Source organism: Balaenoptera borealis (assembly GCF_965194805.1).
Source record: "Balaenoptera borealis genome assembly, chromosome: 1".
Classification (NCBI taxonomy): Eukaryota; Metazoa; Chordata; class Mammalia; order Artiodactyla; family Balaenopteridae; genus Balaenoptera; species Balaenoptera borealis.
Window position 1 is genome coordinate 103,576,024 of NC_138860.1, and position 24,022 is coordinate 103,600,045.

Genomic DNA, 24,022 nt, shown 5'->3' on the forward strand with positions numbered 1-24,022 from the left:
CTCTACAAGCCATGAGAAATAGAAAGATTAGGCAAGGATTACCTAGCTTCAGAATTATAACATTGTATCAATGAGTAGAATTATACTGAATACAGATCAGCCAGATTAAAGACCACCATTAGCAGAGAGGAGATTTGTGGAACAATCATGTTTCAGAACAATATATAAATATTAGAGATTAAACAAACTCTCAAATGATGAGAATTCACACATTGGCACTAGCCCCCAATCACATAGAACCTCAAAGTGATAGTTGAGATGAAGACCAGAAGAAAGAGGAATTTTGGCAATTATAAATAACAATAATCCATTCATGGAAGAATACTCATTGAAGTACATATTTTGTGCCAAGCACTATTCTGGATGAAACAGTGAAGGAAACCGAGTCTCTTCTCTCTTGAAGCTTACATTCTAGTGAGAAGAGACAAAAAATAAACAAGTAAAAGATACTATAGTTCAGTGGGTAATAAGTATTAAAATGAAAAATAAAGCACTGCATGTAATAGTATAAAAAAGGATGTTTTGGATTGGATGATTAGAGAATAATTAGTCTTCAAAGGTGAAGGAAAGGAGCTATTCAAAGATTGGGAGAAAGTGTGTTCTAGGCAAAGGACACAGCTTGTGCAAAGGCACTGAGGTGAGAATGTGCTTGTTGTTTGCAAGTAAGTGCAAGGATGTCAGAGTACAGAGAGGTCCATGAGCAGAGGGAGTGTGGTAGAGTGAATGAAATCTGTGAGGGAGAATGTAGATCTTACAGAGCAGGTGTTGCAGCCCAAGTTTGACCCACTAGCTATTTCTATATGGCTTATGAACGATTATAAATGGTTATTACATTTTAAAATGTTTGGAATAAAATACGAAAAGTAAAACAATATTTTATGACACTTATAATTTGTATGAGATTCAAATTTTATTGTCCATAAAGTTTCATTGGAATGAAGCCATGCTCTTTTGTTTCTGCATTATTTATGACTGTTTTCATGCTACAATGGCCAAGTTTGGTAGCTGCTACAGAAAATATTTAATGTCTACGCTTTTACAGGAAAAGTTTGCCCACTCCTAATATAGAACCTTATAGGCAATGGTAAGAATTTTAGATTTTATACTGAGGGGGGATAGGAAGCTTATGAAATTATTGATTTCATAAACTTATCTAATAAGTTTATGAAATCAATAATTTTCAGGTGTGATATTGGTATTTATAATAAGTAATATATGTTTGCTCTTTGCCCCATTTCTGGGATGGGGCTCCTAAAACCCTTGGAATTTCCTAAGTGAAGAGAATAACAAAGGTATCTTTTGTCATGTTAATGTTAAAAAACAAATAATAAGCCCCAAATGGAGTCATTTGCCCCCAGTGCAGCGAACCAAGACAATAGCAGTTTCAACCTCTCCCAGGAATTGACTTTTAAAACAGTCAATCTGAAATTTCCTGATCTACACTAGTGAGGTAATCTGCAGGATAAAGACCCTTTCTGTTTCCTTCCCCACACCCCGCCCCCCCAAAGAAGATGGCCTGGCCTGAAGCAATCCTTTCTTTCATTTTTCTTTTTCTTTTGCTTTGTTGCTGTTGTTGTTTTTAGCTAGTACCTTCATCCCCACCCTCCTTCTGCCTATTGAAACCTTCCATTTTGTACAACCCCTCAGAGAGCCATTCTGTTTACTAGATGGGATGCTGCCTGATTCATGAATCACCTAATAATTAGATCTCCAAATTTACTTGGTTGAATTTTGCTTTTCAACATTAGTGAGGTGACTTTTGGACTGCACCTAAGGATGGGGGCTTGTTGCCAGGTGAACCAACCATGAATAAAGGGTTGGAACTTTCAGTCCCACCCCCTGATTTCCTGGGAGTGGGGAGGGGCTGGAGGTTGAATCAATAGCCAGTGGCCAATGATTTAATCAACCATGCCTATGTAACAAAGCCTCCAAATGAATGGGATTTGGAGAGCTTCTGGGTTGGTGATCATGTGGAGGTTCAGGAAGAGTCACATTTTAGGCAGAGCATGGAAGCTCTGCACCCTTTCCCCATACTTTGTCCTATGCCTCTCTTGTATCTAGCTGTTCCTGAGTTATACCCTTTTATAATAGACCAATAATCCAGTAAGTAAAATGTTTCTGTGGGTTCTGTGAGCCTCTCTAGCAAATTATTGAATCTCTGGAGGGAGTCATTGGAACCTCCAATTTGTAGCCTGTTGGTGAGGAGCACAGGGGACAATCTGGACTTGCTATCCTCTGAAGTGAAGAGGAGGACAGCCATATAAGACTGAGCCATTAACCTATGGAATCTGATGCTATCTCTGGGTAGATAGGTCAGAATTGATTTGAATTGTAGGACAGCCGGGATCTAAGAATTTCTTAGTGGCATAGGGAAACCCCCTCCCGCTCTGCAGCACATCAGAATTGGTAACCAGAAAAATAGCAGGTGAGACTTTTGTCCACAGATGGCCTTGTATCATTTAGGATCTGGTGTTTCAGAATTGTCCCTACAGGTTACATATTTTCTACTTCTATATATTTCTATAAATATGTTCCTATATATACGCTATAAAATTTAAGATGTGTAAAATATTAATACAAAAATTCCTTAAAGAAACCTAAATAAAATAATGTAATTGTTGTGCTGTGATTGAAAAAAGAAAACAAAAGAACCATGAGAATGCAATCCATTTATTTATAAAATTATAATCTCTAGTTTTGAGGTTACAGAACACACAGGGTCTTTGTGGGAGCTTCTAAAGGGGCTGCGGAAGGCCTCAGGTTTGGGAACAATGGAGAGAGAATAATTAGAACATTGCTGAACTGAGAAAGGAAGGTAGGGCCCAAATATTCACTTTGCACACCTAGAGACAACAGGGAGGGGACCTTCCAGGAGTGCAGAAAAGATGACTTTAGAATCCAGGCAAACAATACTCGATTCATTCTCAGCTCACCAATCAAAATAGATTTTATTGTTATGTGCTGCTTTTTGCTGGACTCAACATGAAAAGGTTAGTGTTGTAAAATAACATTTTCTATGAATCACACCCCTTCCAAGCTTTCAGCACGAGACAGCTCAGTTGGCCTAGGCACCTCAGTTCCTTCTTCATTACGCCTTAGGGCTGAGATTTGTACAAAAACTTGAGGCCTTGATAGAAAGGGTAGAGAAAAAGTAGAGCTGAGGTCTCAGGATATGGAGAAATCTTGCTGCAATTAAGAGACAGCTCTTTCAAAATGTGCATTCAGGTGTCCTTCTGAGACATTTTTCTCAGGTCTCTCACTGAGATAATATTTTACTGTTACTTCTCTCAGCCTGCATCACATTTTCTTGTTCTTAGTATATACCTTAAGGACTGATAAAAAGAGATCTTAGGATATAAGTTAGAATTTAAGAGTATATTAAATATAGAAAAATAACCAACTTGGATAATAGCTACAGTTGATTTCTTATATAGGTAAAAGATTCCTGTAGTATTACATTTATCGAATAGAACCAAATGTTTAGATGGAATTTATGTGACTTTTCAAGTTCTACCTTCAGTAGTAAAATAGGAAGTCATTTAAAATGAGTGCTACAAAGTAATTCTGAGTACATGTTTATGTAGTCACTTATCAGTATTCTGTAGAAATAGGTATAATTTTGAAATACAAATTCTGAGCATGATACCTGCACTAAATTACAGTAATCAGAGGTAGGAGAATCTAAACGTAAGACATATAATAATCTAAGGATTCTAATGGTTGTTGTTGGGGAAAGAAGGGAGGGTTTCAGTTGGAAGAAATCAAATGGCAGTAAAATGCTGCAATACCAGAAGCCATACAGGAAATAAAATATAAAATAAATATGAGAACCATCAGAAAACTTCAGGATAAGAATAAATGGAGTTCAGAAAATTTTGAAGGTATTTCTGTAGAAACTTCTGAGAAATTTGATATGTAGTTGTTCAAATAGATCTTTTACTTTGGAATGCAGGCTTAAGTGGAGGCTAAATACTTTTAAAAAGGCTGAGGTAGGTGCTGGTTAGAATACATGTACTCTGCTATATTCATTTCATCTAGAAGCTAATGAGCTTAAGTGTGGATTCTGAAAAGACTGAAAAGTTTTAATCTTGTCGGCCAACATCATAATATCAAGTACTGTTCATTATGAGTTTTTCAAAGATGTATTCTGAATGATTTTATGCAGTTTAGAAAAATAGATGAATAGATAGATATAGATGATAAAGAGATTTCACTGGTTGTGTCCTTTAAAAAATTTATACAATGGGAAGTCAATTAAACTGAGGGTTAGAGAAAGTGCTAGTGAAAATTATAGGCTGTACAATTTGATGAGTAATTTTTGCAATAGTTTTTTGTAAGACTAACATAAAATGGGTCTCTAGGTTGTAATCAAGGAAAATCTTATTTGCTTGATTTATATAGTCTCTTTATTCATATTGTAGAACAAAAACCAAAAAACTCTAGTTTTATAGGAAAATCCAGTTGTCTATAAACTGAAGTAATCAAAATTATTTTCTCCAATAAAGAGGTTGCAGAATCCTACAGATAAATACAAAACTATCAAAGTCCATACCAAGTAAGCCCTGTGATAAAGAGTTAAGAGGAGTGGGGAGAGATAGGTTCCAGTCCTATCTTGCTATGATGCCTTCAGCAAACCACTTCTTTTTTGTAGTTCTCTATCTACTCATCTACAAATTGACTGGATACTTATCTACAAGTTGACTGGATACTTTCCAAATGTTTTCTAGTTCTAAAATTAAAGCATCCCTTTTAAAGCTTTATTTTCAATTGGAAATGAAAATGTTCTGTGGAGTATGGGAAAGTCTGAAAAGGGCATAAACTAAGACAAGTCTTATTTTAAATTAATAATTGTAAAAGTAGATAGATTCAAAAAGGAATGAAGTACTGATACATGCTACAATATGTATGAACCTTGAAAACATTAAATCAAAGAAGCCACATATTGTATTATTTCATTTATAGGAAATATCCAGAATTGGCAAATGTATCTAGATGTAAACTGTATTATCAATTGCCTTAAGCTAAGGGGATGGGGAGGAGAGGGGAGTGTCTTCTAATGGGTATTATGTTTCTTTGGAGGGAGGGTGATGAAAATGTTCTAAAATTAGATTGTGCTGATGGTTGCACAAGTCTGTAAATATACTGAAAACTATTGAATTGCCCATTTTATATGGGTGAATTGTATACATATGAAATATATCAAAATAAAGCTTAAAAAAAACCCCACAACACAGATAGCTTTAGCCTTGTATAAAACAGACCTAAAATAAGACAAGTTCAACTGAACGTAAGCACCATGAATGCAGGGATTTGTGTCTCTTTTGTTTACTGCTGAATTCTCACATCTAAAAATTGTGCCTAGCACAAGTTATACACTCAACAAAAATTTGTTGACTGCAGTCTTGCATTAAATTAAGAACAGAAAAACAGATACCTTCATGCTTGAAGTCATTTTCAGACTTTTATATTTTTACTAATCTCTTTCTTCTCCATCTGTTGGCAATGCAAAAGAAATTATCTTTATTCCCAGTCTTGTTGTACCAGAGCTTTTGGTTTCCTGTAGAAAGCAATCAAAACCTGTGGCTGTAATTGGCATCCAAGGTAGAGAGGTGCTATTTGAAAGAAGGCAGGGCCCTAAGGCACCAGAAGCAATTCTGTGCTAGCTGGTTTATGAGAATGTGCACAGTCCCTGGTTTGAGGAGCCTAACTGGAGTAGTGTCTTAGAGGTTTATACTAAGTCAGGAGAGCAAGCTGTGCATGTCTATTTCCTCTTTTAGGTTCTGTTTTTTTTTTGTTGTACCAGATATGAACACTATACTTGTTTCCTGTCTGAGGCGTATGCCTCTAATTCCACCATGAGGGCTTTCCCTCATTGGTTTACCAGGTGTGAGAGGTGAACCTTGTCTCAAAAGAGCTTAATGCTATAGAGAGTGTTTTAAGAAATTCATTCATCAAAATATTCCATTCCTATTATTGCAGATGCTAATTTGCTAGTAGGTTTTGATTATTTTAGTTGGACACAGGGTCTTTATTTTGTTTTGTTTTTTCTTGATTCTCCTTTGGTTTGTTTTATTTTTTTGCTTTTCTCATATGTTTACTTTTATAGACTATGTTACCTGGGATTTCCAAATACAGGTTCCTATTTGGCTCAGCAGTGGATCTTCATGTTCTTCCTGTCTCAGAAGGCTTTCCAATTCCAATAAAATGGATTATTTGCTAATTTATTTCCCCTACACAAAATTAGCATGGCTATCCAAAGTTGACTCAGACATATAGCTGACCAATTATTATTTTTTATCAATAATCAAGATCTGGGTTTGTTCAGCAATTAGGTATAGGTAATTTATGGACCAAGTCTGATATTTAGCAAAATTTTGAAAATAGATTCAGAAAATAAAAAATTATGTTAGTAGAAGAGCAAAGATGAATTAATCCACTAACACTTCAACAATCCAAAGTTGTACACTGCTAGCATTATGGAACACTATAGATTAATTGAAATTTAAAGGTATTAAAGTAATTAAGTACGTAAATGTTGGATATTGCTTTTGAAAAGGAAGGGCGATATTATGGTTTGACAATATATTTTTGCAATAAAGAATCTACTCTGTTTTTAACTGAATAAAGTATTAGTAATTTTGCTTCTATAAATGGATGTTAAATTATATGTGAATAAAGAAATATATAAGATAGTTTAGAGAAAAAACAAAATGTATAGTACTTAACCTATTAACAAATGATAAATATAGACCCATGCATCATGTAGTATGTATGTTTTTTTTTAGGACAGTTTCTTCAAATCAATTCTGGTCAATAAGTTATTTGTTTTATGGGACCATTTAAAATATCTCAAAGCATTCAGTGCATTAGAATATTTTTTTCTTATTTTAGTCTTTTACCCTAAATAGTATACTCTTCTAAAAGGGAAGCACATTTTTCTGATTTGTATTAAATACAATGAAAACTTTTCCAAATATAGATTTTTTTTTTTCCTTGTAAACCCAAGTGAATGAGAAATCTGCTAGTGAGATTTACTATTCCAACTATGGAATACAATTTCAATGGCTAACTTGATGACGACAGAAACTTATAAAGAAATTTCTGAGATGTTCCTTCTATGATTACTTTTCATGAATTTTTTAAAGTCTGGTTGAAGGCATTTCATGTGTATATGAATCATATCCTGTGTTCTATTGCCCCAATTGCAGTTTTGTGGCAGAATTTGCACTGTCATCAGAGTATTGAGCCGTCAATGACTAGGTCTCATGGTTTTGGTTAACTGCATCACAATGATCACATTGATTGAAAATTTAAAACATAACCCTGCTTGTTTAAATATTCTGGTAGGGGTTGAATATGTTACAGCAGACAAGAAAATCAGCATGTTCACGCAGTGACTAATGACAATGAATTAATAGGGAGATACTAGTTTTACCTATCGAAAGTGGAGAAATATTTTAAGAAGCTCATGTTCTAAGGTCCCTTTTAAACATCAGAATTTGAATGCCTGAGTTGAGAATCTAATCTTCATTGTATGGGGATGTGATAAAGTGAAATATGTATCAATTTTAGGTTAAGAGAAACCTGGGTTTGAACTCTGACACTGCTACATTTTGGATTAGTTTTCTGACTATAAGATAAAAATCTAAGTATCCACCTAATTTTATTGAGAGAGCTCAACAAAACAATATACATAAGAAAATGTAATATATGTTCTCAACACACAATGTCAAGCATCATTATATGGATGTTTATTATGGTTATTTGATATGACAGGATCTATAAACCACTGTTATTAAGATCAAAATAAGCCCTGTAGGTTATTGATTCCAAAACCTATTTTCCTAAATCCTAAATGCCTCCATACCTCCTGTTGTGTTTTAAAATGAGTAGAATAAATGACTCTACATTTCTAAATTTGAGAATTCCCTTATATTTTTGTAATACTGAAATGTTTATTAAATACTTGGATATCTGCTGAAATTGCCATTCGTTTTGTAACAAATTCTCCACTAAGACTATTACCACTCAGAAGCACAGAAAATTTTAGCCCATTTTCAATTATCTCTGTATGTTGACTAGGATCTTAGGTGAAATATGAATGTTCACAAACTCATCAACAGAAAATGTACTTCCTGAACCAAAGTGAGAGTGAAATGCAAGTTTTAGTTTATCCCATTCACAAATCACTGAAATTTGAAATCCTTCAGAAAATTGCATATAACTAAAGCACACCTCCCAGTTTATAACTTTTCCACCTGATCGAAGAGATACAACATAAACTAGAAAGGGCTTCAGTGTCTTTGGGCCTTAGCTTTAAGGGGGAGTGGGAGGGAAGTGGGGGCAGGGACAGAGAGATTTTGTGTTGAAGAAGTTTCCATAAAAAAGGCTTGCCCTCTCATTTCACAAGTTTATGAAGAAAAAAAATGTGCTGTAGAAATAAATTATTAATAAAATTGATCTTTTATATGCCAGAATAAATCTATGACGTGGTCCACTTTGGTTCCCCTGAACAATTGTTTTAAGCTAGTTCTGTTTAACATCCTGGGTGGGGACTGGGGAGAAGTGAAAAGAGGCAGAATTATCACCTCTCCTAGGAGTACCATCTACCATTGTTCATAAACAACACACGGGTGACATGTCTGTGAATGTCAATGCTGCCTTTGATGTATAGCCATGTAACCTAATATGCCAAATATCTAGAAGAAAATAATACATCACTATTAGTCAAAATAAATTTAAGTTAAAAAATCAATCACACCATTTAGTAGGTAGGAAAAGCACTTATTTAACAAACTGTATTATTTTTCACCCAATATTCTTGTGTATCATATAGGATTATAAGCAGTGTGGCCCACAGACTAGCAGCAGTATCTGGGAGTCTTAGAAATGCAGAATCTCGAGTTCCACCTCAGAGCAACTGAATTGGAGTCTATGACTTAGCATGATCCCCAGTGTACTGCTTGTTCCTTAAAATTCAAGAAGTACTAAGATAAAGAATCTCAAAGCTACTGTGAGTGTAAGAATCTAGTCAAAAGCATCCACCCAATCCAGACTGTAATGAACCTGAAATGGTCCACTCACTATTTTATTTTTTTAATACCCTTCTATGTTGAGGTGTTACATATAAACTACAAAGTGGACAAATTCTAGTTGCACAACTTAATAAATATCTACACATACATAACTATGGTTCTTTCTCCTCCACATTTATTTTATTTAACTTCTACTCTTACATCCTCTATGGCTGGGGGAAGGTACATAGTCTTGAAGACTGCTACTTTCTTTAGAATTCTGGATTTCAACCTCACTTGGACCTTCAGTATTGCATGGGAATTCTTGCCTTCATCTTTATTCAGTTTAATCCTCTGTTTTCTCAACAGGTATTTCAAACATTAGTAACCATCCTCAGGGCCTTTTCATGTCTATTTTCTTTTTTCCTTTTAGTGGATGACCATTTTCCTTCCTGAACCAAGAAGAGTGGGGCAATCTGATGGGAACTTTCTTATCTCCTGCTTGGCCCATTACTAGACCCCCAAATTTAGAAACAATATCCATATCTACCCTTCTTTACTCACTTCTCTCCTGGTGTCTTCTCAGTGATAAGTGATTTGGCTTCATCAGTTTATTCCCTTTCCCCCCTTTAACTACTATATTGATTTATTCTCCTATATATACATATACATATATATATACATATATATGTATATGTGTGTGTGTGTGTGTGTATATATATATATATATATATATATATATATATATATATATATATATATATATATATAAAATTGGGCCCCCCAATTAGAGAGAAAATGCAAAATTTTCCCTTAACTCTGTGTCACTCTCTAGTTTCTACACTACCTTTCTCCTTCATTTCATTCTCAAGTTTCTTGAGCCTCTTGACTCATCTCATGGTTTCCATTTCTGCATCTGTTATTCTCACTTCAGATGTGAGTGTACTTTTCTCCCACTCCTCCACTGAAATAATTCTTGCCAATATCATCAGTGACCTTTGTCAAATCCAGTGGATACTTTTTTTGGCTTCGTCACTCAATTTCTAATTGAAGTATTCTAAACAACTTCTTCTCTTGTCAAGAGTTATAATTTGCTTCTCATACCTCAAAATTAAGTTATGCTTTTACCATCTGTAAAAAATAAGGTGATAAATGTTAGTGCATATCACATTGGTGTTATTGCATTTGCATATAGTTCTTTTTGTTTTTAGTGTATAGCAATCACACAAAATGATATTTTTCAAACATAGTAGTTCCTTTCTGCCTTAACCCCATAAACCTGGTTTGGTTCATTAATTTTTAACTTATGAAGGTAGTGATATGATTATTTGTAAATGACTACACTAACAAACACTATGGAATAGAATCTATATGTAACCTGCTATGCCGAAAACAGTTGCATAATTATGGATGTTCTATACATAGTAAGGTTCTGATACAGACCTCCCATCTTCCATCTTCCCATCTAAGAAATTGCTCAAAATCCTTTACCATATATTGCAATGAAATTGCCTCTTTTCTTGTATTGCTTGAATTTTTCTTCAGATTCTCTTCTATGTTTCCATACGTCCTTATGACGATTCAAAATGATGAAAAGAACAATCTGGATATATATGTACCTAATTATAACTTTACCATATATAAAAAAGAGAAAAGGAGAAATAGAAAAATCTACAATTAAGGTTAGAAATTTTAAAACATCTTTATGTGAGTCACGTAGGCACACAATCAATAAAGATATTGAATATTAAAATAGTTTCCATATATTGAAGATTACACATTCTTTTTGAGTATAAATGGGATATATGCATATATTAAATTTGATGATATTCTGTACCATAAAGTAAGTAGCAATAAATATCAAAGCACTAAAATCACACAGAGTATATTCTTTATCAGTTAAGCTCAGATTAACACATTTTGTAAACCCAGACAAAAGCCTACATAATCAATATAATGAATAAAAAAGTGGTATCATTGCAAATTTTATTGGCATTACATAGATAATAATAGAATGTTATAAATGTCTTTAAGCCAAAGATTTTGAAAATTTGTGTGAACTTGACAGATATCTAGAAAATGTAAGATTTACCATAACTGACATGAAAAAAATAGAGTATCAACTCCATTGAAGCACTCAAATCCTTAATTTAAAAACTTCCCAACAAAAACTCCAAGCCACTGGTGAAATATTTCAAACACTAAATAATATATAAATACAATTTACCCAAAATATCCTAGAAAGTAAGATGAAGAAAAGTAAACACTTCCCAACTTATTTTACTAAATCAGATTACCTTGACATCAAAATTTGAAAGATTATAAATATGGATAATTTATCTCTCTCACAAACATAGATATAAAAATTCTAAGCAAAATCTTAGCAAACCAAATCCAGCACTATATAAAAGTATAATACATTACAGAAATGTAAAATTTATTCTAATAAAGCAACATTGGTTTAACATTTAAAAAAATCTATTAATTTACCACATTAGTGAATAAGCAAAAGTATATGATTATCCTAATAGAAGCAGAAAAATAACGATGTAATTCAATACTTTTTCATAATAAAAGCTTTTAGCAATCTAGGAACTAGAAGGGAATGTTCTTAGTCTGAAAAAGGGCGTAGTCAGGGAGGAAGAAAATTTTCTCTGCCCTTCTATGTTCTTCTGGCCAACATAAGACAGATTAAAAGAAGAAAAATCAAACAGTTTAATAACATGTATACTTGAGAGACACAGAAAAACTGAGTAACTTGTCAAAATGGCCAAAGCACTCACCTGAAATGTCATCTTCAACTAAAGACAAAAGAAGATGTCAGGAGTAGTGGTTTGTGACTTCAAAATGGAGGAAGACAGTTGACATGGAGAGGGAAAAGCAAATGTTTGGTAAACAAATGTTTGCTGGACCATGCAGAGACAATGGGACACAGAGAGGAATTTTAACAGACTTTGCTAGATTCCTCCCTGTCTACACACCCAGTTCATACTACATACTATTGTTATCTGTGATGATAGCTCCCTTCCTGACACAGGTCCTCTATTTACATTCTTTTAGATGTTAGGGGGAAGGTCAAAGTTTCTTTCTGAGTCTTCCTTGATTGATTTCAGCTTGAAGTACTCCACATGCCAAAGAGGCATTTTTTGGTTGGCAAGTTTTGCTCCCCTATTGTATCTACAAAAATGCTACACAAATATTATATTTCATGTTTAGATATTGTATCATATCTCTGAAATCAGAAACTATATAGAAATACTGGTCACCACCATTTTTATTCAGCTTTGCATTGAAGATCCTAACTAGTACAATTAGACAAGAAAAATAAATGTGTAAGAGCAGGAAAAATAATTAAGCTTCTAATTTTTGTTTTTAGAAGATGACCTGATTGTATTTATAGAAAAGTCCAAAAAAAATCTAAGGATAAACTATTAGAGTTAATATCTGAGTCTTAGAATATCACTGGCTTGCATAACTCTACCAGAAAAATCAATTGTTTTCCTCTACATTGAGAGCAACCATTTAGAAAAAACATTTAAAATATATGTTTAATTCACAATGGCCTGAGAAAATAACAAATATCCTGTAATAACTCTAACAAAAGATGTGAGATTTTTATCTAGAAAATTATATAATACTACTGAGATAAATTAAAAAGACTCAAATCAATCAAAATTTAACGTGCTAATTATTGGAAGAATCAATATTATGAAGATGTGTATTCTACCAAAATTGATCTACAGATTCAAAACAATCCCCACTAAAATTCATAAGGTGGTTTTGTCAATAATTGAGAAGGTGATTCTAAAATGTATATACAAATGCAAAGACAATCTTATAGAAAAAATTGGAGTACTTACAGTAACAGATAAAAGGTTTATTACAACACTCCAAAAATTAGGACATTGTGGTATTGGTACAAATATAGTAATAGAACAGAACAAAAAGGGCATTAAACAATACTTTATTTAACATAAAAACAGCACTGAAGAGCAGTATAGATATGTCAGTTTTATTCAAAAAATGGTCCTGGGTCAATGGGATATATGTGTGAAATAAAATGAATCTTTACTTCTCCATTATGGCCTACCCAAAATCAGTTGACAGATTGTGAGAGAATATATTCAAGATTTCAGGGGTAGACAAAGATTTCTTAAATACTAACATAAAAACTTCTGAGCTTAAAATCTGTGTCAAACAATTTACTAAAATAAAATTAAAAATTTTGTTGATCACAATCAAGTCATAAAACAGTGGAAATTTTACATAGTACATATAATCAACAGAAAACGTGTATCCAATATACATAAAGAGCTCCCACCAAATCAATAAAAGATACTGATAGCCCAGTGAAAAATAGGCAAAAGAAATGAATAAGCACTTTACAAGTGAAGTTATCCAAAAGACCATAAACATATTAAGGGTTCTCAAGCTCATCAGGGAAATGCAAATTATAATCACAGTGAGACACTACTACTTATCAGAATGGCTAAAATTAAAAAGATTGACAAGTTGATAAAGATGTGGTATGCCTGGGTTATCATAGACTGCCTGGGATGTAAATTAGTACAACTATTTTGGAAAGCTTTTGTATAAAGATACAGTATGACCCAGCAATTCCATTCATAAGCAAATATCCACAATACATTCTTATATATTTTCACCAAAAGATAAGAACCAAAAATGTGTTTCTCAAAAAAGGATGAAACTTGAATTTATGGTTTCTGAATCACAATCTATATCCAAATACCTTCAATTAGAGATTACATTTGCTTCAATCTGAAAAGTCACACTGAAGGAAAAAAGTACTATTAAAAGTAGCAAAAGGGGCTTCCCTGGTGGTGCAGTGGTTGAGAATCTGCCTGCTAATGCAGGGGACACGGGTTCAAGCCCTGGTCTGGGAAGATCCCACATGCCGCGGAGCAACTAGGCCCGTGAGCCACAACTACTGAGCCTGCGCGTCTGAAGCCTGTGCTCCGCAAGTGGAGAGGCCACGATAGTGAGAGGCCCGCGCACCGCGATGAAGAGTGGCCCCCGCTCGCTGCAACTAGAGAAAGCCCTGGCACAGAAACGAAGACCCATCACAGCCAAAAATAAATAAATTAAAATAAATTAAAAAAAAAAAAACAACAACACACAGTTCGAGTACTTTCTAAAAAAAAAAGAGTAGCAAAAGACTTCAGCTAGACATCAAATGTCATTAAAAATCAGAAAGTGCATACTGGCAACTATAGTTCCCCTTTGCCCAATATTTTTCATTCTCACCTCTGAATACTATTAAACAAGCCTAATTCTATACCTTTAATAATGTTCACCAGCTAGCACCACACGTGCCAAAAAGACATGCTAATGGCTCTTTAAATACAAGCCTATTTAAGGCACTATTTAATGGACTTGTCAAATTGATTTCTCGGCAGTTCCCAGAGTGTTATTACCAAGTTTTTGCCTGTGAAAACAGTCTGTGTTGTATCCTCTCAGAGGAACACATCCTTTACCCAGGCCTCAAATTATTCCCACAAAGATTCAAGGAATGTGAGCTCCTAGCTAAAAAATAAATCACAAAACCTTCTGCACAGGGAGCTTGGCCTTGTAGAAATTGCCACCACAGTCATGAGAAAGAGAGAGAGAGAGAGACACATAGTCCAAATTCAAGTCTAGATCGTGTGGTTTGTGGAGCTGGGTCACAGGACCATACCCTAGCTGGGAAAGCCAGAATGTTCAGCTTTTCTGAGGAGAGATGATCTTGACTCCCACCAAGGCTTTCAAGGTAAATGATTACCAAAATATTGCAAATGTCTAATAAAAAATGTGATATCCCTCCTGAATCTCAATTCTGCCTCTGGTTTACTGCTTTACTACATACATGGGCCCTGACAAATTATTGCCAAGCCTCTTTTCAATACATGGATTAATTTAACTTGTCCATAAAGATCTTGGAACTGTGGCACACTCTTATTTCTCTTTTTATCTCTCTCTGTTTCTTTGTTAAAAAATCTTCTCTAATCCACCATTTACCCAGTGGGTATGAGAATGAGGCATAATATTTTAGCCTATTGATTAGTAGTTATGTAACTTTGAAAACTTCAATGGCATGAATCATATATTTGATTGACTGCTATGTAATTGGTGAAAATAAATCTGAAGAAAATAAGCTGGCTAAATTAAACACACAAAAAAATGAAACCAACCAGGAGAAGTTTTTAAGCAATGTGCATCAGGGAATTTTCATCCCTTATAACCCAAAATTGAAAATTGTTTTAAGTACTGATTTAAAACACTTAGAATGTGTTTATTCAGTTTGGCTACAGCTAATGTGCTGTATCTGTATGAGTAAGTTTGAAATTTCAAAAGCTATGAAGAGCTGGACTAAAATTGCAAATGTGTTCAATGCAAGTGTCCTTCTCAACTGACCATTCATGGACAACTTGAAGTTCGTGTCACATTAGCCCTACAAATTTCTGGTGAAATTCAGGTTGATTGGAGTTTTTTTTTGTTTTTGGTTTAGTTTTGTTTTCTAGTAAATAACTTGTGCTTTGCTAGGCTTGGTTTAAAGAATCAGATTGCAAGAGTCTGTAATATTGTTGAGGTGACCTTTGGCACGTTTGTCTTCTATATTTGGTTTAATGTGTCAAAAATGTAAAATCATTCCCTTCATAACTTCTTTATTGTTTCAAAACACCACAAACAATCATAGTTTCTATATAATTTCTCCCTTCATATGGAAGAAAAATGCATAGAAAATTCTTGAAAATATCAGACAGCATAAATTGTACTGCTCCAAAATAAGATGTCATGTCCATATCAACAGCCAGCTTTTATCTGATATTTCTGACCTCCTCTCTCTGTACCCAGTTAGCTGCCATAGGTGCTACAAACAGCATAATTTGACAACAGGCTTTTGTATTGAATAAGGAAAATAAGTACAGTTATACACAATGAATGTGTGAGTTAATTTCTTCTACAGTCATTAACTACATGGAAAATATTCAATCAGTTTTGATAAACACAGGTAAATCCAAACACTGTCTTATGTTTTTCTTTAAATGAGGCTATCATTACCTATCTTAACTAGCTTTTCATGAGACATTTATTAAGATGTTTGCATGGAATCTGCTTGTATGTAATGCAAAATTGACAACATTTCCAAAAGTATAGAAGAAATTTTCATTCGTATATTATTGTTTCAAGAGTAGCAGATGTTACAAAATTTCAGAGCTTGCAATTCAGCTGATCACTTACTACTTCCTCATTCAAAAATTCATTAATTAGTAGTTTTAATATTTTAGACCAGCAAATATTGCTGTAGTCTGAAAAGACTTTACATGATGTCACCTGTAAAAAATCTGATTGCTGTTATCTGATTATACCAGGCAAAAATTGGGGAACCTTCGAATTTTTTCCCTCTCTGAGAACAGAATTAATCTTTTTATTATCATAAAGTAGAGATAAGGAAACAAGGTTCATGAGTTTTCAAGGCTCATCTTTTATTTAATCTGTCAAGACACCTCTTAGTTGGAACAGAAATCAAGTAGTAACTATTGAAAAAAGCATTGCGTCAGGATCTGGAGAAAGAGTGGTGTTTTGCTGCTCCTTTGGCTAAGGATTATTTTTTGATCCAGTTGGAGGCTCTGGAGAGTGAGCTATGGTAGACTCATTAAGGAATATTATAGCAGTCCAACTTGGAAAATGGAGTAGAGCTTTATTGCCAGCTGGAGATGAAAGATATTTCTAGTTCTTACAGCAATCAAAATTCAGAAACAGTAAAACAAACAAAAAATGTAGAACCGGTAGACCATTTTACCACTGGAAACTAGTAGAAAAATTTCCTTTTACTGGAGAGGCTGCATTTTCTCGATAGTTTAGCAAATGATTTTCCCCTAACAATTGTTAACACATCACTGTAGCCCAGGAAAATTTTGATCCAGCTGAAGTCCATCCATATTTCTACACCCTCTTGGCCTGTGTCATAGTAAGGACTTCCATCACTAAAATGGCACATATTCAGCTTAAATGCTCCCATCTCTAGTTTTACACAGTCCACCCTGGGCATTGTTTTTATGTTTATTATAGAACTTTTTTTTCAAGCTTACATATATCCTGTGTACATATTTACTTTCTTGTCTTATCTGTATTCTTTGCCCCAACATACTGCCCCCAGTATATAAACTTCTTGAATATGAAGTGATCCTATTCATAACTCTTTTTTTTTTTAATCACTGAACATGTTGCTTTTACACAGCAATACTCAGTAAAAGTGTATTGAATAAAAGGAGATATGCATACATACATGAATAAATGAATAGGTGAATCTACTCATATGTGTCCTTTTTGTGTTAAGAGAGATCAGACTGCAAATATAGATATCAATATGTTCGTCATGGTAGCATTTGATTACTACTTAAATGTATTTATTCTTAGTATGTTTGGTTTATTAAATAAATTTATTAACAGGAATGTTCCAGGAGAGTCACTGTTTAGGATCCTCACATAAGTTACCAGGAAAAATAAATTTACATGAAGTCACAAGATTTCATAAGTTAACATTGGTAAAGCGCTTAAAAAAGTGCCTGACACATAGCAAGTACTAGACAAGAGCTTATTAAATGAAATAGATCACTGAGGGATCTCTGTGCTCACTGAAGAAATAGTCTGCATATACTCTTGTGCACATAATCAAGAATAATAAAAGAAATACACAAATAACACAACACAGAGTAGATTCCCTATCATGCAAAAATAACAAACATAATTTTACTTTATGTTCAATAAATATGTTGAACCGAACTAATTTTGCAAAATTTGTTTGTTTGTTTTTTTGGCCACACCACGAGGCATGTGGGATCTCAGTTCCCAACCAGAGATCAAACCCATGCCCCCTGCAGTGGAAGCACGGAGTATTAACCACTGGACTGCCAGGGAAGTCCTGGAAATTTGTTTTTTTAATTGAGGTATAGTTGATGTACAATATTATGTAAGTTTCAGGTGTACAACATAGTGATTCACAATTTTTAAAGGTTATACTTCATTTATAGTTATCATAAAATATTGGTTATAGTCACTATATTGTACAATAGATCCTTGTAGCTTATTTATTTTATATGTAGTATTTTGTATCTCTTAATCCCCTACCCCTATCTTGCCCCTCCTCCCATCCTTTTCCCCACTGGTAACCACTAATTTGTTCTCTATATCTGTGAGTCTGATTCTTTTTTGTTATATTCATTAGTTTGTTTTCTTTCTTTCTTTTTTTTGTTTGAAGACGTGCTTTGTATTAACTTAAAAGTCTAAAAAGCACAGGATACATTTTCAGACCAATTTTACTTTTACCCGCTTATGGTAATATGTGCAATGTTAGAAGGTACTTAGGTAATGTGTAAATCAAATGAAAAATCCAGAAGCAGCTGGTCCTGAATTACAGCACACACTGGAAATTTTGAGGAGAACACATATTAACAAAAAGAACACCAGCAAGCTCAAACTCAAGTTTTAATGCTGAGTATTTTTAAAGGGTTTAAAAAGCATGCTCAATCAGCATACAGCTTTTTCTCACTTAACAGATGCATTTCTATTTGCTTGTGTACAGCAAAGTGTAAAAACTCGAATCGACTTACTTATGATTTCAGAAATGTATTCCATGGAATTTACTTCACTGCTCCTACCATTGATTCTTCAAATAAACAAAGTACAGAGGCTCTCATCCCTTGAAATTGCTTTTAAACTAGCACTTTACATTGAAAGATAATAAGTAGAAACCTAGCAATTTCTGGTACAGTGCCTGGACTTAGCCTCATTTAATATAAGAATTGGATGTACAACAGAAAATTTATCATTTTCTTTATCCTTGGAGGAGAGGGAAGGAATAAGGAGAGGTGGGGATGTGGCTGCAGTATTTAAGTGCTGAATAGAACAATGCATCTTTCACAATGCTGACAACTCCACAATGAAGAAACACCATGAATCTCATCTCATCAAATTTTTTAGTTCATGCTGGATTAGGAATTTAGGTTCCCCTCTTTGTGTATCAATTAATTCAAACTTCTCCAAAAATTAATACTACAAGATAAACTCTAACCGCAATAGGTATTTCCTAAGTAGGAGACCAAATACCAAAGGGAATCCCTTCTTCCAACATCTTTTGGTATGTTAAGATTTCACCAAAGAGGAAATCTAACAATTAAATATGAAATCTCTTGGCCAAGTAAGAAACTACAGCTATTATGGGGATTACCCTACATAGCCACTATTTGTACATATTAAATTAAACCCAGCATTAAATATGCTTGCATAATTATGCTGTGAATGATGATAGCAGTGATGATCCTAGTGAAGAAGCATCATCTTTAGCCCAAGAAGAGTAAGAGGAAAAAAAATGTGAAAACAAGTAGAAAGCAGACAAAGAGTTGGGCATCTTCTGATCTGAAAAGAACATTTTAAACATAGAAATACAAAAAGAAAAGTTTTCCCTTATTTCCCATATGTGGGAATATGAAACATTTATTTTAGATATCAGACAAGAACAGAGCTAAGTAATCCGATTTTACTGCAACAGTGTAAAAATCATCCCTTCACCACAGTGTAAGATTTAAATGCATCTGCACAAGGGTACACATTATATAAAATGCAGTAAGATTACTGCTGCCCTGCCAAGTTCTTCCAGTCCCTACCCAGGTCCTACTGCAATACTGGTGGTCCCAATAGTTTCATGGAAGCAAATCATTAAACATAACAATAATAAAGCAATTAGAAAGATAAATCAAAATGCCTCAGTGACCATATATCCAACTCAAACTTTATCTATTTAAATGTTACATTTGCCTCCCACTAATAAATCTTTATTTCACTCAAACTTGAACAATAAATCTTCCATACTGAAGCATCTTCCTTGACTAATTAATTCAAAGGAAAAAACCAAAATGATTAGTAAAGAAAAATGTAGGAATTAACACACCCTTTTAATTTGTTTTAAATATTTTTAAGGTTTAAAAGTTGTTTAAAGTTTGTAATTTCTAGTAAGAAAACATTATCTGAATGAATACCCCAATGGCAAACCACTGTAAAATGTTTCAGCTGCATTTGGGGCAGAGGGGTACGGATTATCTTCAAAGCACCCCAGCTTTCTTCATGAGAAGGTCAGAGGTACACTGGTTTGTATTATTATGACATCCATTAGGTGATCTAAGTTGCTTTTCCTTCAGCAGGGGCTTTATTTGTCAGAAGGGCATTATGCTTGACTTCCAAATTTGGCCAACAACTTACTGATGAGATTCATAACCTTTGGGTTGCTCTGATATTTTGACATATTTGCCAGGTTCTGAGCCACATCCTGGAAGGCCACCATAACTGCTGGATCCTGCATGCCTGCAAGAACCTCTGGATCAGTAAGAATTTCATTGAGCCCAGGCATTCCTGCCATTCCAGGCCTGCCCCCTCCCATTCTAGGCATTCCTCCAGGAAAATTACCAGGCATTCCGCCAGCAAAGCCACCTGGAAAAGAGCCATACTGAGCTCCTGATTGTCGTCTGGCTTCTTCCTCCCTCTGGGCTCTCTCATGTTCTTCCCAAGCATTCTTGACCCTTTCTGTTCTTTCTTGGATCTCTCTCTCTTCACGTTTTTGCTCATACTTTCTCCGACGTTCAGCAATTTTCTGGGCCCTTGGTTGAATTTCTTTCAGTATTGCACTAGCGTCTTCATCATAATCCAGCTTACAGGCAAGGGCAAGATCATGGGCAGCTTCTTCCCAACGGCCCAAAAGTCTGTGTGCTTTCCCTCGTCACTTGTATGGCTGAACAGAATCAGGATTTATTTCAATAGCTCTGTCACAGTCTCGGATGGCAGCATTTGGCTTCTGTACTTTGATGAAGACAGTTGCTCTCTTGGCATACAGAATGACCAAACGAGGATTTCGCTTGATGGCATCTGTGAACGAGTCAATGGCTTTCTGTAGTTCACCAACATTTAGGGCATCAGTGGCAGCCACGTTTTTATCATTTGCCTGATCCATCATCTCCTCAGTTATCTCTACATTTTCATCTCTCATTTCTTGAGGGGCATCAGTGCCTGGTTCAAGCACACCTTCACTGTCAATTTCTAGATCACTTTCCTCACTTGATGGTTCGTCTGTCTTTATGTTTTCCTCCGCCTTCTTACTTTCTGTTTTTTCTTCCTTGGTATTTTCTTCCAATTTAGTTTTATGAGTAGCAGGTGGTATTTTACCCCCATGCGCTCCACCCACTCCCTCAGGAAGCTCATTTCCTCGGTGTGCAGAACACTTGGGTCCTGCTTGCACATTTTCACGAAGGCTCGAAGCTTGCTCACTTTGCCGGTGACCACGGTCCGGAAGCGGCAGGAGGCAGCAGGAGGCGGCGGGTGCACGGAGGCTGCGGTCCCATCCCAGGCCCAGGCGCTAGCTCAGCGTGACCGCGTAAAGGGCAGTTTGTTTTCTTTTTTAGATTCCACATATAAGTGATATCGTACTGAACTAATTCTGTAAAATTAGTTTTAAAAGATCCAAAACCAGACCTGAAAAAGTCTAGACTAGAAGCTTCTGCTTTGATCTGTAATTTTACTTCCTTATTAAACTTTCTTTTCTTCATGGCAGCTATGCATTACAGTGGTTGTTCAGTAAATGTTCAAAGGAAGTAACAATTAGATCCTCCACTTACATATATTCTTATAGAAGACCACTTATCTCTTGACATCTCTCAACTTCCTGTCCAACTTTACGTACCGCTTGAATCCTTCACCTTCTAGACGTTTTCCTGCATCAGAGCAGGTAATTCCTGACCCTTAATAAACCACGTGATTTATGTTTTCTTCCCTGTTCATTTTTTATCTTTTTTATCTTTTGTTGCCAGACCCAGTGTTCATGCATTAGAAGAGCTAGCTAAGCAGATTGCCTTACCCTGGGCTGAGCTCCTGAGAACACTTAGAATCACATGGGGTGGGAAAGGAAACAGAACGAGATGCCCGTCAAGAACAGAATTGTACTCAAGGGTAATTGCAAAGGGTCAGTAAAGAAGAAGTCCTGTAATGGTCAAGCTGGAGAGATAATTGTAAGCCACAAACAAGAAACAAATGAGATGTAAAGAGCAGGATAGTTAATGGAGGACCATGTGAGGAAAATGTAAGACTGAATGAGGGAAGAAGTTTCATTAATTTGCTTTTAACAGAATTGGTATTGCTAGAGTTGAAATGGATGCTTCAAATTCGTCAAAGCTACTCGGTTAGTGTAGACTCTTCTAAAATACACAGTAAGTCCAGAAAATAAAAGACATTTATTTATTTATTTTTAATTTAGGTTCCTCATTTTCTTTTTTTAAATTTAATTAAATTTAATTTTTTTATACAGCAGGTTCTTATTTGTTATCTATTTTATACATATTAATGTATGTAAGTCAATCCCAATCTCTGAATTCATCCCCCACTCCCGCTTTTCCCCCCCTCCCATACGTTTCTTCTCTACATCTGTGTCTCTATTTCTGCCTTGCAAACTGGTTCATCTGTACCATTTTTCTAGATTCCACATATATGTGTTAATATATGATATATTTTTTTCTCTTTCTGACTTACTTCACTCTGTATGACAGTCTCTACGTCCATTCACATCTCTACAAACGACCCAATTTCCTTCCTTTTTATGGCTGAGTAATACTCCATTGTATATATGTACCACAACTTCTTTATCCATTCATCTGTTGATGGGCATTTAGATTGCTTCCATGACCTGGCTATTGTAAATAGTGCTGCAATGAACATTGGGGTGCATGTGTCTTTTTGAATTATGGTTTTCTCTGGGTATATGCCCAGTACTGGGATTGCTGGGTCATTCGGTAATTCCATTTTTAGTTTCTTAAGGAACCTCCATACTGTTCTCCACAGTGGCTGTATCAATTTACATTCCCACCAACAGCGCAAGAGGGTTCCCTTTTCTCCACAACCTCTCCAGCATTTATTATTTGTAGAGTTTTTGATGATGGCCATTCTGACTGGTGTGAGGTGATACCTCATTGTAGTTTTGATTTGCATTTCTCTAATGATTAGTGATGTTGAGCATCCTTTCATGTGTTTGTGGGCAATCTGTATATCATCTTTGGAGACATGTCTGTTTAGGTCTTCTGCCCATTTTTGGATTGGGTTGTTTTTTTTTTTTTTGATATTGAGCTGCTTGTAAATTTTGGAGATTAATCCTTTGTCAGTTGCTTCATTTGCAAATAATTTCTCCCATTCTGAGGGTTGTCTTTTCCTCTTGTTTATGGTTTCCTTTGCTGTGCAAAAGCTTTTAAGTTTCATTAGGTCCCATTTGTTTATTTTTGTTTTTATTTCCATTAATCTAGGAGGTGGGTCAAAAAAGATCTTGCTGTGATTTATGTCAAAGAGTGTTCTTCCTATATTTCCCTTAAGAGCTTTATAGTGTCCAGTCTTACATTTAGGTCTTTAGTCCATTTTGAGTTTATTTTTGTGTATGGTGTTAGGGAGTGTTCTGATTTCATTCTTTTACATGTAGCTGTCCAGTTTTCCCGGCACCACTTATTGACGAGACTGTCTTTTCTCCATTGTATATCCTTGCCTCCTTTGTCATAGATTAGTTGACCATAGGTGCGTGGGTTTAATCTCTGGGCTTTCTATCCTGTTCCATTGATCTTTATTTCTGTTTTTGTGCCAGTACCAAATTGTCTTGATTACTGTAGCTTTCTAGTATAGTCTGAAGTTGGGGATTCTGATTCCTCCAGCTAATTCTGTGAAGAATGCCATTGGTAATTTCATAGGAATTACATTGAATCTGTAGATTGCTTTGGGTAGTATAGACATTTTCACAATGTTGACTCTTCCAATCCAAGAACATGGTATATCTCTCCATCTGTTTGTGTAATCTTTGATTTCTTTCATCAGTGTCTTACAGTTTTCTGAGTACAGGTCTTTTACCTCCTTAGGTAGGTTTATTCCTAAGTATTTTATTCTTTCTGCTGCAATGGTGAATGGAATTATTTCCTTAAATTCTCTTTCTGATC

At 34.9% G+C, this 24,022-nt stretch overlaps 1 pseudogene across 1 annotated transcript in view; it reads right to left on the reverse strand.

The window, feature by feature from the left end:
• LOC309625806 (hsc70-interacting protein pseudogene) overlaps positions 1 to 22,689 on the reverse strand; it is a 52,519-nt pseudogene extending 29,830 nt beyond the window's left edge. Inside the window, exon 1 of the transcript in view lies at positions 1 to 22,689. This exon is cut by the window's left edge and continues 29,830 nt beyond it. The product of the transcript in view is annotated as a hsc70-interacting protein pseudogene (transcript).
• Between the last annotated feature and the right edge of the window lie 1,333 nt (positions 22,690 to 24,022).